Source organism: Erpetoichthys calabaricus, chromosome 9 (assembly GCF_900747795.2).
Source record: "Erpetoichthys calabaricus chromosome 9, fErpCal1.3, whole genome shotgun sequence".
Classification (NCBI taxonomy): domain Eukaryota; kingdom Metazoa; phylum Chordata; class Cladistia; order Polypteriformes; family Polypteridae; genus Erpetoichthys; species Erpetoichthys calabaricus.
In genome coordinates this window covers 188156648-188174532 of record NC_041402.2, presented here as the reverse complement: position 1 = coordinate 188174532, position 17885 = coordinate 188156648, and the positions used below count along the sequence as shown (strand labels likewise).

General features: G+C 41.3%; 1 protein-coding gene across 1 annotated transcript in view; it reads right to left on the bottom strand.

Moving 5' to 3' along the window:
- The window catches only part of adamts13 (ADAM metallopeptidase with thrombospondin type 1 motif, 13), a 570965-nt gene that overhangs the window by 74870 nt on the left and 478210 nt on the right, over positions 1-17885 (bottom strand). The gene's annotated exons all lie outside the window — the stretch shown is intronic.

Here is a 17885-nt window from a genome sequence, read left to right as displayed (position 1 = left end):
CTAAAGCCCCCCACTAGTGACGCCACAGTTTCAAGGCACCATTACTCACCGGGATGTTCTCCCATGGGTTTTACTGCAGCTACACACACCACACTTTAAAGTTCATTCCCACATTCCATAACCCCCCCCCCCCCCCCCCACCCTCTATCCCACCCCCACTTCAGCTCATTATTTCCTGCCCTGCTCCCCCCACCCCTCCCCCTCAGCTCTTTACAGGCGGGAAATTCCGAAAGTGGAACTTCAAAGGAAATCCTGTGTGCTCGCTGCCTTCCAGTGCAAGCGCAAACAGAAACGCGGAGTCCCACACCCTTCACATGTAGTGCCAGTCTAGAGGTCACCTGCTGTGGCGCCCCCTCAGCCTAAACATCGCCAACTGCGAGACAGAAAGAGAGAGGTGGCCAGAGCTGAGCTCAAGGTGTGATTTTATAGCCCAAAGAGACATGCAAAGGAGTCACTTAATAATAATAATTCGCTACATTTTTATAGCGCCTTTCTCACTACTCAAAGCGCTCTCCACACAGGGAGGACCCGGGAAGCGAACCCACAATCTCCTTACTGCAAAGCAGCAGCTTCACACGCCTCTGCAGCACGCTGGTATCCAATTTGCCCAGTTATGACTAGTGGTGAATTAAAATGATCCTGGGTTGTGAATTTCCCCTTGGGATTAATAAAGTATCTATCTATCTATCTATCTATCTATCTATCTATCTATCTATCTATCTATCTATCTATCTATCTATCTATGATATAGTGCCTTTCACTCTATCTATCTATCTATCTATCTATCTATCTATCTATCTATCTATCTATCTATCTATTATATAGTGCCTTTCACTCTATCTATCTATCTATCTATCTATCTATCTATCTATCTATCTATCTATCTATATGTTATATAGTGCCTTTCACTCTATCTATCTATCTATCTATCTATCTATCTATCTATCTATCTATCTATTATATAGTGCCTTTCACTCTATCTATCTATCTATCTATCTATCTATCTATCTATCTATCTATCTATCTATCTATCTATCTATCTATCTATCTATCTATCTATCTGTCTGTCTATTATATAGTGCCTTTCACTCTATCTATCTATCTATCTATCTATCTATCTATCTATCTATCTATCTATCTATCTATCTATTATATAGTGCCTTTCACTCTATCTATCTATCTATCTATCTATCTATCTATCTATCTATCTATCTATCTATCTATCTATCTGTCTGTCTATTATATAGTGCCTTTCACTCTATCTATCTATCTATCTATCTATCTATCTATCTATCTATCTATCTATCTATCTATTATATAGTGCCTTTCAATCTATCTATCTATCTATCTATCTATCTATCTATCTATCTATCTATCTATCTATCCATCTATCTATCTATCTATCTATCTATCTATTATATAGTGCCTTTCACTCTATCTATCTATCTATCTATCTATCTATCTATCTATCTATCTATCTATCTATCTATTATATAGTGCCTTTCACTCTATCTATCTATCTATCTATCTATCTATCTATCTATCTATCTATCTATCTATCTATCTATCTATCTATCTATGATATAGTGCCTTTCACTCTATCTATCTATCTATCTATCTATTATATAGTGCCTTTCACTCTATCTATCTATCTATCTATCTATCTATCTATCTATCTATCTATCTATCTATCTATCTATCTATCTATCTATCTATCTATCTATCTATCTATCTATCTATCTATCTATCTATCTATCTATCTGCTGTAAGTGAACTTTACAATGGACTGGTTTCACACTCAAGGCAAGTGATACTGCAATCGACTCTGCATACTTTCTATGAGTCCTCATATGCTGATTTATTTTTACTTGTTTATTTACTTGGCGGGCAGCACTGTGGAAAAGTGGTAGCACTGCTGCTTTGCAATAAGGGGATTGTGGGTTCGCTTCCCGGGTCCTCCCTGCGTGGAGTTTGCATGTTTCCTCCGGGCGCTCCGGTTTCCTCCCAAAGTCCAAAGACATGCAGGTTAGGTGTATTGGCGATCCTAAATTGTCCCTCGTGTGTGTGCTTGGTGTGTGGGTCTGTGTGTGTGTGTACCCTGTGGTGGGATGGCCCCCTGTCCGGGGTTTGTTCCTGCCTTGCTCCCTGTGCTGGCTGGGATTGGCTCCAGCAGCCCCTGTGACCCTGTGTTAGGATATAGCGGGTTGGATAATGACTGACTGACTGACTAAGTTACCCGCAGGAAGTGCCCAGGAATAGACTGGCATCACAATCAGGACTGTGTCTGATACTGCTATCCAGTTTGCATGTTCTCTGAGTCCATGTGGATTTTCTCTACATATGCTGGCTTCTCCATTATTGATAGTTTACTTATCTGGTGTGAGTGAGCATGAGTGCCCAGTAATGGACTGGATTCACATCCAGGTTTGGACCCTGCCTTGTGCTCGATCCTGTAATGCAGTCCCCATGTTCTGCTGGCATTCCTGTCAGTCTTCTCAGTATGTTTCAGTTTCCTCCTACATGTAGGCCAATAGTGGCTCGAAATGCTTCTGTTATAACTGGTGTGAGTGAACTTTACAATTGGCATCACTCCCATGGCTAGGTCCACCAGATAGCACTATCGAGTTTCCATGTTCTCCACGAGTCCATGTGCATTCACCCTTCTTATGTTGATTTCTTACTTGTTTGCTTACTTGGCCTGCTGTACTGTAGGTGCCCAGTAATAAAATGCATTACTATAAAGGTCTGTGATACATAGGTCTGTGCATTACTACAAAGGTCTACACCACCTGTTAGAATGAAAAATACTACAAATGTTTGTGATGCACTGTCTGAGGCATAGCAACTAGGCAGACACACACACACACAGACACTTATGCTTTTATTAAGGTATGTTCTGTTCTGTTCTGTTCTGTTCTGTTCTGTTATGTTATGTTATGTTATGTTATAGTGGAGATCTAAATAATCAAAGCAGACTTCAGTGTTCAAATTTGCAGCGTACCATCTATTGGAATGTATTTTGTAATTCATGTAGTAATGAAATGCTTTGCATTTGTCATTCCAACAGATGGCACATCATAAACATTTGTAGTAACAATGACAAATGCAATGCATATGTCTCTGTTATATGCCATTTGGTACTGGTTTCATAAAAGCAGCTTCAATGTTTGTGATGCACCATCTGTTGGAATGACAGACAATGCAACCGAATGGACACACTCAGACACTTATGTTTTTATTAAGGTGGATTATGTTATGTTATATTATATTATATGTTATGTTGTTATGTTACTAGTTGTGTTACCTTTCTAAGGCAGGCTGAAATCTAAAAAATCAATGCAGACCTCAGTGTTAACATTTCCAGCATTCCATCTACTGAAATGTATTTTGTAATTTATGTAGTAATAAAATGTATTGCATTTGTTGTTCCAACGGATGGTGCAGCACAAACATTTGTAGTACTAAAATGCTTTAATTTAAGTTTTTGCATTGCACCATTTGTTGGAATGACAAATGCAAAGAATATTTAACTGATTTATGCCATTTGGTATTGAATTCATAAAACCAGCTTTAATGTTTGTGACGCACCATCTGTTGGATCACAAATGCCATGTAAATGTCTCTGTTATACACCATTTGGTATCGGATGCAAAAAATCAGCTTTATTGTTTGTGACGCACCCTCTGTTGAATCACAAATGCCATGCATTTTATTTCTACAAATGATTGTAATGTGCCATCTCTTACACATATATCTTTTATTAAGATGGATTATGTTATGTTATGTCACAATATTGTACATTATGTAACATTAGATAGATAGATAGATAGATAGATAGATAGATAGATAGATAGATAGATAGATAGATAGATAGATAGATAGATAGATAGATAGATAGATAGATAGATAGATACTTTATTAATCCCAATGGGAAATTCACATTCTTCAGCATTATGTTATGCTATGTTATGTTCCTATCTGCACTGCCCATCTATGACAGATTGAAATCTAAATAATCAAAGCAGACCTCAACATTAACATTTGCAGTGCATCTATTGGAATGTATATTGTAAATTATGTAGTAATAAAATGCTTTGTATTTATCATTCCAACAGATGGCACATAATAAACATTTTAGTAACAAAATGCATCCTGTTGAAATGACAACTGCAAAAGATGTGTCTCTGTTATATGCCATTTGGTACTGGATTCATAAAAGCAGTTTAATTGTTTGTGATGCGCCATCTGTTGGAATGACAGAGAGTGCAACCAGACGGACACACATTACATTACGTTGTGCTATGTTACATTATGTTATAGGGCTGCATGGTTGTGCAGTGGTAGTGCTGCTGCCTTGCTGCAAAGAGACTAGAGTTTAAGTCCCTGGTGTTCCCTATTTGGAGTTTGCATGTTCTCCCCGTGTTCATGTCAGTCTCCTCCAGGTGCTTCAATTTCCTCCCATCGTCTAAAGACACGCAGGTTAGGTGCTAAATTGGCCGCTGAGACATACACGTGTTTACCCTGTGATGGGCTGTCCAGGTATCATTCCTGTCTTGCTCCAGTTGCTTACTGGGATAAACTCGAGCTTCCCTGTGACCGCACTCCGAGCGAGTAGGTTTATACTTGGATTCTGTTTTGTGTGTTGCATTTACCCCTTTTTTTTTTTGACATCCATTGCATACCCAACCTACCTGGAAGGGGAGCAGGGGTATCTCTCTAAATTACCTTCCCCAAGATTTTATCCTTTTCTTTCCTACAGGGTTTTTTTTTTGGGTTGGGGGGGGGATGTCTTGTCTTCTTAGACAGTCAAGCTGGGGGTCTGTCAAAAAAATTGGGCCTGTTTAAGCCCATTGAAGGATTCTTTGTGAAATTTTGGGCTATACAAGAAATAAACTGTTGGTGTTTTTATATTATAGTGTGGCATAGTGGTAGCACTGCTGCTTTCCAACAAAGGGTTCAAGACCCTCCTGGTCCCTGTGTGGAGTCTGCATATTCTCTGACCACTCTGACCCCAGTCTAAGGATATGCAGGTTAGGGGGACTGGTAGACTAAATTGGTCCCTGACGTGCGTGGATGTATGTGTGTGTGTGTGTTCACCCTACAATAGGATGGCACCCTTTCCTGGCATTGTTCCTGCCTTGTACTCGATGTCTGCTGGGATAGGCTCCTGCTCCAGATGAGCGGATTTAAAAAACTGATGGTACGTGATGTGATGTTATGTGGTAGAATCCCACTAGAGACTTTTCCTCTTTTCTCAGCTCATACACATCACACTGCCAGGCGGGCGTCTCCTAACAGTATCCTTCAATGCCACGGTGGAGGTCTTCCTCGTACAGACGCTTCAAAAGAGTGGGATGTGCATCTCTAGGTGAGCCGCACCCGCAAAACAAATGAATCAAATGCCAGGAACAATCGACTCCGAGGTGCTGAGCCCTTCAGTACGCGCCCGTCCTCCAGCTGCGCATTCCGACTGCCAGGCTGATCCGATTTTTCTTAAGCACTCCAGGGAGAGCAGATCAATATCTAAGTCTCTGAGAAAACCGATGAGGTAAGAGTTGGATAAATAAAGAAACGCAGCCTTGGCTGGAGCCGGTAGAAACTGCCTGTGGGTGAGGGCTACAGAGCGGAGAGACGAGATGAGGAGGCGGCCAGAAATTTAATATGAGGAAGTGAATAATGATAAGGACCACCAGGATGCCTAGCAAGAGGGACCAACAAAGGACAATCTGTGTTTCTATTGGGGCGGAACAGCATCAGCCGAGCCCCCGAGATGAAGGGTATGGTGTCACCCAGGGTCTCCTGTCACTTTTAGCCACGCCCAGTGCAACATAATGCCATTTCTTGTTGCCTAGCAACACCTGTCTGGCCATGCCGGCTAACTTGCTCCCCACATCCCTCTTTCTGTCACTTCCTGCCTTCTTGTGTTTCTTGTTCCTCGTCTTTTGATCTTCATCTGTATGTTAGTTTCTGCCCGTTCACCCCTTTTTGGTTTTGACCATACTGGCGTGTCTCCATTAAAGAAAATAAAAAGGTGATGTAAAATGGGACGTTTTGACGTGAAAGATCAAAAATGAAACATACAGGGGTGAGGGTGGCATGCAGTGGTCACAGGTCCAAGAAGTTCCAAACCCCAGCTGCCCCACTGTCTGTGTGTACTTTGCATGTTCTCCAGGTGCTCCAGTTTTCCTCCCACATCCTGAAGATGTTCTTTGATCGGAAGGCTGTAAATATGAGTGACTGTGCCCTGTGATAGACTGGCATCCAGTTCAGGGTTGGTTCCTGCCTTGCCTCCAGTGCTGCCAGGCACATGTTGACTAGCACTTGCAAGAGAGAATTCCATTGTACTCTAAGGACCCTATAAACCCCACTGAGACCCCACCGTGAAACAAATGCCTAGTCTGGGCTGCAAAAACAGGTCTGACCATTGGTGTGCTGTCTGATGGGAGATAAGGGGGACAACCCCACCCTCTTCTAAGCTTGCCCAGTCACACAGCTGGCATCATTCAGAATGTGAATTTGAACAAGACATTCTACAGAAGGAAGCCATCACTGAAACAACTAGGGATCAAGCTAAAGAGGTCTGTAGGGCCAAACAGCCCAATTCCAAGAAAAACAAAATAAGTAAAGGTGTCCAGAACAGCTGAAAAAGGGAAAAAAGTCTGCAACAGTAAAATTAAAAATTTTCAAAAACAAAAGCATTTCATATACAAGAAGACAATTAAAGACTGAAAAAGGCACAATATTCCAGCAACCCTTACTTTTTGATTTGCCTGCCTCTCTGTGACATGATGGCCATGTGTTTAATGTAACCAGAAGGGCAAGCAGCACATGAAGGGAGGGGCTATGGGCGGAGCTTGGGGCCAAACATTACACAATGAAGGCAGTGACTGTGGGCGGAGCTTGGGACCAAACATTATACAATGAAGGGAGCAACTGTGGGTGGAGCTTAGGAGCAAACTTTACACAATAAAGGCAGTGACTGTGGGCGGAGCTTGGAACCAAATGTTACACAATGAAGGCAGCGAATGTGGGTGGAGCTTGGAACCAATCTTTACACAATGAAGTCAGCGACTGTGGGCGGAGCTTGGGACCAAACATTAAACAATGAAGGGGGCAACTGTGGGTGGAGCTTGGGAGCAAACTTTACACAATGAAGGCAGTGACTGTGGGCGGAGCTTGGAACCAAACGTTACACAATGAGGGCAGCGACTGTGGGTGGAGCTTGGCACCAAACTTTTCACAATGAAGGGAGCAACTGTGGGTGGAGCTTCAGACCAAACTTTTCACAATGAAAGGAGCAACTGTGGGTGGAGCTTCAGACCAAACTTTTCACTATGAAGGCAGAGACTGTGGGTGGAGCTTGGGACCAAACATTAAACAATGAAGGGAGCAACTGTGGGTGGAGCTTGGGAGCAAACTTTACACAATGAAGGCAGTGACTGTGGGTGGAGCTTGGAACCAAACGTTACACAATGAGGGCAGCGACTGTGGGTGGAGCTTGGCACCAAACTTTTCACAATGAAAGGAGCAACTGTGGGTGGAGCTTCAGACCAAACTTTTCACTATGAAGGCAGAGACTGTGGGTGGAGCTTGGGAGCAAACTTTACACAATGAAGGCAGTGACTGGAATTGGGGGCAAACCTAACACAATCAAGGGGAGGGAGGAAAATGAAATCTAAGTACTTGAAAAGTTTAGCATATAAATCTAATTTTCATCATTGTAGGATTTATTGACTCTACAAGAAATCTGAATATGATATTATTTATCTTATTTTTGAAAATGTTGTTATGTTAGTTTTGTTTACCACATTTAAAGATTTTTTTGCTAAATAAAAGCTAAAAATACTGCTGTTTCAAGTTTTTGTTTTAATCCTTTTTTTTCTACTTGTTGCATATGCAAAATGTGACACAGGGAAGAGCTACGGCTGGGACACAAAGCCACATCAAATACAATGAACAGAAGAGACGTGGGAGGTCATGGGCCATGGGTGACGTACCTGATACAGTGTGGGCGGAGCTCAGAGGCAAACCTCACAGAGTGGCAGAGTGCTGTCTAAGTGCCCTGAGGACCAGGACTCGTCTCTTAGCCTTTCCATTTTCTGTGTGGAGTTCTGTCCGTTTGTCCTGCCTGTGTTGGAGGGAGTGTTCCTTGGTTTTGGTGTTCTCACATTCAAAAGCCAAGCAAATGACATAACTGAATGATCTAAACTGGACCTATGAGTACAGGGGCATGTGACCGTCATTAAGTGGTGTAGCATGGAGGGGAAGTTCAGAAAGTTAATGACATTTGTGTACACGTATCTGAACGTATAGAAGAGCAAAGGGTTACTTTCACATTTGAGTGACCTCTGAATTCTACATGGGACATACGAGTGTCAAAATGAACTGCACCGAAACTAACACTCATTCATTCATGTATTCACTTGTTCATATTAAAAATGCACCATTTCAGAAAGGACTGTAACTATCTAAAACGCATTATTTCAGGTATTCATTCATTTATTTGTCAATTCATTTATAGCAATGATAGACATTATTAGCTTTCAGGGTCTCATTTATTTATTTATGCTCACATTTCACATTACTTTTATTTATTGGCACATTAATTAATTCATTCATTTCTTTCTTTCTTTCTTTCTTTCTTTCTTTCTTTCTTTCTTTCTTTCTCTTTCTTTCTATTTGTATCAAAAATAAATTAATTCATTCATTCTTCAGTTCATTTGTTTAAACTGAAATGCAATCAATTAAATAATTCATACATTTGATCATTCATTTAAAATTAAATGCACTCTCACATATTAGCTATGTGTATACAGAACTTATTAATACATTATTTTGTTCATTCATTTATAATGAAATTTAATTTCAATGTCACCAAATTAACTATAGCTGTCAAAATGTAACTACTCATTTAATTATTTCATTGATTCCTTTATTATCACATTCATTCATTCATAGTGACATGCACTTACACCATCCCAAAATGAACTAAAACTTTGTAAAATTAATTCTTTCAGTTACTCATTCGTTTTTTGTTCATTTTCCATGATGATTTACGTTTCAAAATTCAATTCAATTTAATTCATTCTTTTATTTAAATTGAAATGTACTTGCAATGGTTCACAATGAAATATAAATTGCTTATCAATTGAATAATTCTCACATTTGAGAATTCATTCTGCTGTCTCCTATTACCTATGAAATTAATTAACGTATTGTTTTGTTTATTCATTTACATTGAAATGTATTTTCAATGTCTCCAAATAAACTATAGACGTTTCAAATTAATTACCTATTTAAGTCGTTTAATTCATTCCTTTAGTCCTATGTTCATTCAATTGTTTATATAAAAAATTACAAAACCTCAAAATTAACTTTTCCTATCTAAATGTCATTCATTCATTCATTTGTTGATTCATTTAAAGTGAAATTTATTTTTGCTGTCTTGTAATTAACTATGGCCATCTAAAATGGATTACTTCATTCACTGACTCACTCACTCACTCACTCACTCACTCACTCACTCATACTGAAATGCATGTACTATACATCACACAAATGAACTAAAACTTTTTACATTTAATTCTTTCAATTATTTATTCATTCACTCATTTAGAATGTTGATTTGCTCCAAGCTTTAGATTGGACGGTCTCATATCAACTCTTAATCTCAAAAATTAATCCATTCTTTCATGTAAGGTCAAATGCATTTCATAATAGCATTCAATGAAATAAAAATTTCAAAAGTGGATCAGTTAAATCATACCCACATTTGAAAATTTGTACATAATTAAATGCCCTGTGTCATATTAACTGTATACACAAAAAAAAAAACATTCATTTATTGTTTTGTTTGTTCATTTATAGTCAAATTTATTTTCACTGTCTCCCAATTAACTATAGATTTCTAAAATTAATTACTTACTTAATGTGTTCATGTATTAGTTTGCTCCCATGCTCATTCATTCATTCCTTCATGTATTCATTCATTTTGAAATGCATTCACACCATATCAGAATTAATTATACCTATCTAAAATATATTCTTTAGGTTATATTTTCACTGTCTCCAAATTAACTATAGCTATCTAAAATAAATTGACTGCTTAATTAATTGATTTATTAATTATCTCCCATCTTCATTCATTCATTCATTCATTCATTCATTCATTCATTCATTCATTCGACTGATAATATGGTCAGGCAGTCAGCATTCTGTCATTTGTTTCTTTGTTTATCGAGAAATGTGCTTGCACTGTCTCAAAATTAATTAACTCACTCACTCACTCACTTATTCATTCATTCATTTGTTTATTTATTCATCTTTTTGTTAGTTCATTTGCTGATTTGCAATACCTTCAGTCATTCAGTTGATCATTAAATAGTCAGACAGTGAGCATCCAATCTTTGTTTCTTTGTTTATTATGAAATATGTTTGCATTTTATCAAAATTCACTCACTCACTCACTCACTCACTCACTCACTCACTCATTCATTCATTCACCTTTGTGTTAGTTCATTTGCTGCTTTGCAATACCTTCATTCATTCATTCATTCATTCATTCATCCAGTTGACTATTAAATAGTCAGGCAGTGAGCATCCAATCTTTATTTCTTTGTTTATTGTGGAATATGTTTGCATTGTCTCAAAATTCACTCACTCACTCACTCACTCGCTCACTGATTCATTCATTCATTCATTTGTTCACCTTTTTGTTAGTTCAGTTGCTGATTTGCAATATTTTCATTCATTCAGTTGACCAATAATGTGGTCAGTCAGTGAGCATTCAGTCATTTGTTTTTTTTTTGTTTTGTTTATTTTGAAATGTTTTTGCACTGTGTCACACGCTCATTCATTCATTGATTTGTTCATTCATTCATCTTTTTGTTAGTTAATTTGCTTATTTGCAATATTTCAGTTATTCATTCATTCATTCACTTGACAATTAAATAGTCAGGCAGTGATCATTCAATCATTTGTTTCTTTGCTTATTGTGAATTTTTTTTTTGCATTGTATCAAAATTCACTCACTCACTCACTCACTCACTCACTCACTGATTCATTCATTCATTCATTTGTTCACCTTTTTCTTAGTTCATTAGCTGATTTGCAATATCTTCATTCATTCAGTTGACCAATAATGTGGTCAGGCAGCCAGCATTCAGTCATTTGTTTCTTTGTTTATTGTGAAATGTGTTTGCATTGTTTCAAAATTCACTCACTCACTTATTCATTACGTCACTCACTCATTCATTTGTTCATTCATTCACCTTTTTTTTAGTTCATTTGATGGTTTGTAATATCTTCATTCATCCAGTTGACTATTAGATAGTCAGGCAGTGAACATCCAATCTTTATTTCTTTGTTTATTGTGGAATATTTTTTGCATTGTCTCAAAATTCACTCACTCACTCACTGATTTATTCATTCATTCATTTGTTCACCTTTTTGTTAGTTCATTTGCTTATTTGAAATACCTTCATTCATTCATTCAGTTGACCATTAATGTGGTCAGGCAGTGAGCATCCAGTCATTTGTTTCTTTGTTTATTGTGAAATGTGTTTGTACTGTGTCACTCGCTCTTTCACGTATTCATTCATTCACTCATTCATTAGTTCATCGCTTAGTTGGTTTATTTGCTTATTTGCGATATCTTTCATATATACATTCATTCATTCATTTTTTAAGGAAATGTTCTGCCGCCGTCTCCAGCTGACGTGTGCGTTTCTACCGTTCGTTCCGCCGCTGCTTTCTTTCGTGGGCCTCTCGGTGCTGAGGACTCCGCAGGGTCCTTCCGGCTGATCTTCGTGTAGCTGCACGTTTAAGGGGGTCCGACTTCCCAGCCCCGTTTCTTCTAATCCATCCCACCTCTGCGCCTTCCTGTGTTTTCGTGTAAAGACGAGCCCGTGAACTGCGTGGTAAAGTCAAAGCGGGTACAGTAAATGCCAGTGTGCCATTTTAATAAGGAGAGCCGATGTAAATGGAGTATTTGAGCCATGGAGGGTTTGCTTGAGCTAATAACGCTGATTACCCAGAGCGCTCGGCCGGCTGCACTGCTGGCCTCTAAGATTTACATAAATCTAACAATTCCGGCCGCAGCGCGCCCCAGGAGACGCCACCGACTCCCAGAGTTACTTTCAGGCTTGACTTTCATTGACGCTTTTCTCCAAGTCCCGATTACTGGAGGGGAGCCTCAGGTGCAGCGCTCCTGACAGACTCATGCCGCAGACCCCGCCTACTGCGATGACGTCACAGGTAACGGTCAGGCGTCGTAAATCGTGTCAAGACATTTGAGTATCTAAGCTGTAGGGAACAGGCGGGTGGCAAGGGGGGCTCAGCAGGGGTAGACGCTTTAGGAGGGAGAGTGTGGTGTGAAGGTCCAACATCCAAACAACAACTTCATGCAGGTCTGAATCACGGGACCACCAAAGCTGCACGTGATTGGAATGTGGGAGCAAAACCAGAGAGGGCTTTCCATGTGGACACGGGGAGAACATACAAACTGCACACCGCTTTCTTCCAGCATTCTAAAGACGCGTGTGCATCAGGGTTTCTGGGAACCTCCAAATGGGAGACAGCACTCACCAAGTGGCAAGCTGACTGAACGAAGGCTAAGGGGCTCCTTAGTGACAGGATGAGCACCCACAAGTGGGGGGTATCTGTCAGGGTAAAGACGTCCATGCCACGTGGTGGGCATTTTACACTTAGTTCTGGTCCTCGTTCTGTGCTTTTGAGGCTCAACTTACAAAAAAAAGAATCAGACCGAAAACATCCGTTTGTGTCAACGGGCAAAAGGAGAATAAGAAAGATGGAAAAAGACGGGAGGGGCACAGAAATCCTGAAATCGCACTTGTGAATGAGCTTTGCTTAAATATGGCATTGGTTCTGAGAATTTAACATAATGTGAGGGGGCACCCCTGGCACCTTGGCATCACAGAAATAGGCACGCCAAAGTGTTAAGAAATTTCCATTCACCACAGCCGTCTAAGATATCGACCAACGGCAACACCTCAGAACAGGCGTTCCTTTGACAATAAAGCGCCTCACGCTTTTGCACTTTGGGTTGTGTGGATCCAATCATGGGCTCAGATGGAAAATGAAAAAGTTCATTCATATAGCGCCTTCCATGTGCAAAAGCATCTGCTACAGTAGAGTGGGGTGTGGTGGACGGCCGGGGCCCTTGCCCTGACTATGGATGGACCCGGGGGGAGAATATTTCCGGACCGAACAGAGGGCAGCCCCCTTGGTTTCCAGCGGGGCCATGGGTCATGACCATAGAAGCTCAACCCCATTGGGGCACGTGGCCGATGCCAGGGGGCACATGGATGTTTTCAGGGCCTAATTTGGCAGCACTTCCGCCACACCCGGGTGCCCTATAAAAAGGGGCCAGTCGCCAGGAGTCGACGGCCAGAGTTGGGAGGAAGTGGACAAAACCTGTGTGGAGGACTGAAGACAGTGGCAAAGGGACTGTTGTGGGTGCTTAATGTACTGACAGTGCCATGTGGGCAGCAGAGTGAAGCGCTCCCCAGCTGTAAATAAAAGAAAAAGAGTGTGTTCTGTGCTAAACCTGTATCCTGCCTGTCTGTGTCGGGGTTAGGGCGGCTGTACCCACCAACCGACAGAGGGACACCCTGAAAATCAAAGGGAGAAAATGATGCGGCAGGCAGGCAGGCGAGTCCATTTGGCCAAAATGTCATTGCAGCAACTCTAAATTGTACTCAGTAGTTTGTATGCCCCCCACCCCACTGCTTGCCAACGTCCTACTGAGACAACGGATGGTGTCCTAGGGGATCTCCTCCCAGATCTGGACCAGAGCATCTGATGGACTGAAACATAATGTCCCACCCAGAGGTGTTCTATTGGATTGAAGTCAGGTGAGTGAGCTTTTCTTATAGTCAATGGTATCAATTCCTTCATCCTCTCACCACATGAGGCCGGGCATTGTGGTGCACCATGAGGAACCACTGCACCAGCATAGGGTCCGACAATGGGGTCCAAGGATATCATCCCGATACCTAATGGTAGTCCAAGTGCTGTTGTCTAGCCTGTAGAGGTCTGAACGTCCCTCCATGGATATCCCTCCCCAGATGTACCATCACTGACCCCCCACCAAACCGGTCAAGCTGAACGATGTTACAGGCAGCCTAACGTTCTCCACGGCTTCTCCAGACCCTTTCACGTCTGTCACTTTTGCTCAGGGTGAGCCTGCTCTCAACTGCGAAAAGCACAGGGTGCCACTGGTGGACCTGCCAGTTCTGGTATTCTATGGCAAATGCCAAACGACTTTCACGGTGCCTACTAGAGGACGTTGGGCCCTCAGGCCACCCTCATGAGGACTATTTCTGAGACATTCACACCAGTGGCCTGCCTGCTGGAGGTCATTTTATAGGCTCTGGCACTGCTCATCCTGGTCCTCCTTTGATACCAGTGGGTCCTGCTGATGGGTTAAGGACCTTCTATGAGGGGTCCTGTCCAGCTCACCTAGCGTAACTGCCTGTCTGTATCCTGAATCTCCTCCATGCCCTTGAGACTGTGCTGGGAGACACAGCAAACCTTCTGGCAGTGGCGCGTATTGATGTGCCATCCTGGAGAAGTCGGACTACCTGTGCCACCTCTGTAGGGTCCAGGTATGGCCACATGCTACCAGTAGTGACACTGACTGTAGCCAAATGTAAAACGAGTGACAAAACAGATGAGGAGGGAAAAATGTCAGTGGCCTCCCTCCACCTGTTAAACCATTCATTCCTGTTTTGGGGGGTCTTCTCATTGTTGCCCCTCTAGTGCACCAAAGCAGCTGAAACTGATGAACAAGCACCTCTGCTACTTAACTGAGCAGACCAATAGCCCACATTGACTTGATGCTCTACTCTCATTACAAAGGGGTCCTTTCATTTTTTCTTTGTATAATTTGATTGAACATTTCATTGATTTTGCGACTCCTCTCATCGTGTTATGTATCATAGTTCACTTGCGATACCGATTTATTTGTGTGAATCCGAGAGAGGCGCAGCGGGCGGGACCCTCCTCGCTCACGCGCCAGCCTCGGGTCGGGTACCTTACATCAGCTTAGTTGGTGAATGAAAGAACTACTTCACGGATTTAGATCAGGATTTTTTCTGTAATCTTCTTGAACATTCCGGTTGATTTTGCGACTTCTCTCATTGCGCTAAGCATCAGAGTTCGCTTGCAGGAGCGATTCATTCACACTCATCTGAGACAGGGGCTGGGGTCTGAGGGGAGGGGGAAGTGTGACGTCAGGAGTAGGGAGCGGGGCGGGACCCTCAGCCTCTGTTCGAGTCGCTTGACCTCTCGCCACCTGTTGGAGTGGACTTTGCCTCCACTTATCTAGCGATATCTGTTCGTTTATTGATTTTTTCTGTTTCATTACTACAGGGGGAGCCACGGGGGACGGCTAGTCTACTCTAAATCAACACTACTGGGCGATATAGTGCATATAAATGTTAATTTTTATCTGACCCTCACGGACCCCCTGAAACCCATCCATGGACCCCCTAGAGGTCTACGGACCTCAGGTTAAGAACCCCCAACAGGTCTTCCAAATCGGACCTACAACTCCCAGGTAGCCTTTCAGGTGCTCCAATTGGGAGTTTGATCGTAGAGAGCATACTGGGAGAACACATGACCATAGGAGGTGGTCTCCCAACGTCCGTCTGTTATAATGGCCAGATACAGTAAGGGAGCTCCAGCCATTTTGCTCCATGATGCGAGTCCAACCATGTCTGCCTTGACTATTGTGATGCATGCGGTGGTGAACGGTGGTCTTTTGCTCTCTAGAGATTGCTTAGTGACGGAGAAAACTCACTTTCTAACAAGTCAGAAAGTTCCAGAGTAGCTGAAGGTCAACTGTCTCATACCTCACGGTAACAAAGGTCCTCAGAAGTCTCGAATTCAAGAAGTCAATCACAGGCCTGGGTGGGTGGGGGTCTCTGTCTTTTACCTTCCCTGTCTCCTGCATGAATGACGCTCTGAAGAAGACATCTTTGAATTTTTATTGAATCAGATGAGACAGAGAGATGGGGCCCATTTGGCGATGAAGATCTTCTCTCCGTGTTCTTTTGTACTTTCAAGTCTATATTTTTCCTTTTTCGACTCTGGAATAAAGTGAACTTTGGAGAATGGCGGATTTGCCGACTTTGTGTGTGCGACTCAAAGCTGAGAATGTTGTATATGTATTGTCAGACACGATCATTTAAGGGGGCTACTTTAGGGGTCTGGTGAAACAGGCATGGTGGTGCTGTTGCCAACAACCTCTCCTCTTTCACCCTCAGAGCAGAAAGTTCCAGAAAGGGAGATAACTGGAACCATCCAAACCAGAAGTCACAGCTCTTCCTCTTCAAATTCCATATATAAATCGACAACCATTGGAATTGTCATTCAATCGGGAAGCCACATCTGGCACTGATGATTCACACTCCTGGAGTGACCACAGCAACCACCCCTGAGCCAAGCGGTCACCTGTTGTTCAATTTTGCTTATTTGGAACAATAGGTGTGCCTGTTAAACAAGGGACTGCTGTGCCTGACCCTTCGTCCTCTCCTTGTGGCTCTTTCTAAAATATATAGACTGTATACACAGATTAGGTTACGTACAGTAGATGATACTTTGCTAGGCAATATGGGAAAATTGAAATTTTACAGAAGCGCAAAAGAATATATATATACTGTATGTATATATATATATATATATATATATATATATATATATATATATATATATATATATATATATATATATATCTGCAGTGGGGTGGCGCCCTGTGTTGGCTGGGATTGGCTCCAGCAGACCCCCGTGACCCTGTAGTTTGGATATAGCGGTCTGGATAATGAATGGATGGATATATATATATATATATATATATATATATATATATATATATATATATATATATATATATATATATATATATATATATATATATATATATCCACTTTAATAAAAAAACAAGCAGTAACAGGAAGAGAGTGCACCAGGGACTGAACTGTGGTCTGTTTGTGGCAAGGCTGCACCACTGGCATTATGCCATTATTCAGCTACATAACATAGCATAACATCCAACTTAATAAAAGGACAAGTGTTTGGGTGTCTGGATATACATCTGTGTGTATATCTGGTTGCTGTTTCTCATGTGTCATTCCAACAGATGGCACATCACAAATATTTGCAGAAATGAAATACATTGAATTTGTCATTCCAACAGATGGTGCATTAAAAACAATTACAGATATATAATGTATTGCATTTGTCATTCCAACGGATGGCATATCACAAACACTAATACTGCTTTTATGAATCTCACACCAAACAGCATATTAAAAAGACATATGCTTATGCATTGCATTTGTCATTCCAGCAGATGGCACATCATAAACCTTTGCAGTAATAGAATGCATTACATTTAACATTCCAACAGATAACACATCACAAGCATTTGTACTAATAAAATATATTGCATTTAATATTCCAACAGATGGTTCATCACAAACATTTCCATTTATAAAATTCATTACGTTTCTCATTGCAACAGATGACATATTACAAGCATTTGTGTAATTAAAATACATTGCATTTGGTATTCCAACAGATGGTACATAACAAACATTTGCAGTAATAAAATACAAACACAAACACTGCTTTTACAAATTCCCATATCAAAGAGCATAAAGCACTGCGGTGGGTTGGCACCCTGCCCGGGATTGGTTCCTGCCTTGTGCCCTGTGTTGGCTGGGATTGGCTCCAGCAGACCCCTGCGACCCTGTGTTCAGATTCAGTGGGTTGGAAAATGGATGGATGGAAGAGCATAAAGCAAAGACATATGCATGGCATTTGTCATTCTAATAGATGGCGCATCACAATCATTTATAGTA